The sequence below is a fragment of the Trichechus manatus genome, unplaced genomic scaffold (assembly GCF_000243295.1).
Source record: "Trichechus manatus latirostris isolate Lorelei unplaced genomic scaffold, TriManLat1.0 scaffold00012, whole genome shotgun sequence".
In the NCBI taxonomy this organism is placed as follows: domain Eukaryota; kingdom Metazoa; phylum Chordata; class Mammalia; order Sirenia; family Trichechidae; genus Trichechus; species Trichechus manatus.
The window spans coordinates 27,656,186-27,658,022 of NW_004443948.1; positions in this window are offsets into that span (position 1 = coordinate 27,656,186).

Sequence of the window (1,837 nt, forward strand, 5' to 3'; positions counted from 1 at the left end):
GTCTAACTTTCCCAGAGGAATTCCGGGAACAAGGCAAAGAAACAAGAGGTGAGAGAAACCAGGGCAGTGGCTCAAATCGTGGCTTAAACGGTGAAGCGCACGACTACTACCCTCAAGGTCCGCAGTCAAACCCACCCAGAGGCATCTTGAAAGAAAGTCCTGGCAATCTGCTTCCAAAAGGTCATAGCCTTGAAAACCCTATGCAGGACAGTTCTGCTCTCCAACACATGGGGTCACCATGAGTCAGAATCAACCTTACAGCAACTGGTTAACTTTCTCAGATAGAAATCCCTGCTCATGCTTGAAGCTTAACCAAAAACCCACAGCCATCGATTCCAACTCATAGCAGCCCTACAGGACAGAGTAGAACTGCCCCATTGGGTTTCCAAGGAGCAGCGGGGTGGATTTGAACTGCTGACCTCTTGGTTAGCAGCTGAGCTCTTAACTACTGTGCCACCAGGGCTGTGCTTGAAGCTTAACCTGTTCAAAACCGAACGCCTGTTCTCCCTCCACAGACCTGCTCCTCAGGGTATGTTATTAGTGCCACAAACGCCTTCACCGAGTTCCTACCTCGCACGAGGCGCTCTGCATGTTAGGGATACAGAGCAGGGAAGACTGTGTTTTAAGTTTTCTCCTCAAAATAAGAGAAAGAACAATGCTAGGACTTTATTCTCACTTAATTTATAACATTTAACTGTTATACCACATGTTGTGTAAAAACATGCTGGCTTCATCCTAACATACAGCGAGACACGGTCTCAAGTTGGTCAAGCAATCTTCCTGGACTGCTCAGCTGGGGAAGAGCGAAGGCTGGATTTGAACCAGGGACTGTCTGAGATCTTAGCCCATGTTCTCTTCACTGCACTTTACCCCAGGGCTGCCCTTCTCACAGCATCTCTGGGCATCACTCCTTGTCTGTGGAGGAGGAGGATGGGCAGGATTATCTTTTATTTCCTTTTTCACATGAACATTTTGTGATTCAAATTCCCTTCTCTCCAACCCAACCTACTCTCCGATCGAGGTTAATTTTTCTAAAAGTGTCTTCACCAGAAAATACTCATGCTAAAAACCTCCACGATTCCCACTCGTGCAGAATTAGGTCCCAAATTCCCAGATTTACAATCAAGACCCTCTGCTTTACAGCCCCATTCCACCTTTCCACATTTCTAAACCCTCTTCTCAATTAGACTGACTTGGGTATCCATAAACTGCTGAGCCAAAAATGTCACCTCGGCACTCAGCAACACAAGATACAAAATACTAACCTTAACGGTGTTCAGTAAATGTTTGCGAAATCTGCCTGAATTGAATTTGAGAAGAAATAAGATTACTGAGACACAGAGTTGAAGCAGTATACCTCCTTTTTTCTTCACCCTTCCCGAAGCCGTTGGCTTAAATTGTATTAAAAAATTAAAAAAAAAAAAAAAAACTCTAATCCAAAAGAAAGATAAAATTCTAATTTTTGTTCTTTCACTTCAGTTTATGTTTCAAGGGGCATATTATCCTAGTTTTATTCTGTTTATATGTATAAGGCTCCCAGTCCCTTAGGCCAGTGTTTGGGAACTATAAGGTCATTAATGCCAGTGGCCACTTTAGACTTAAATGATGGATGATTTATATATAGTTATTTTCAAGTTGCTTCCAGCGATAGCAGCACTCTTTTTAAAATTTAGTGTACAGCAGAGGAAATTAACTTTTTTCTATTAAAGGACTATGGGGTGGAGGGGGAGAGAATTGAGGGTCTGTTGTCATCACTTACTTTGTGTACAAACTATCCCAAAACTTAGTAGCTTCAAACAACTGTATTAGTTATCTATTGCTGAGTCGCCCTGGTGGT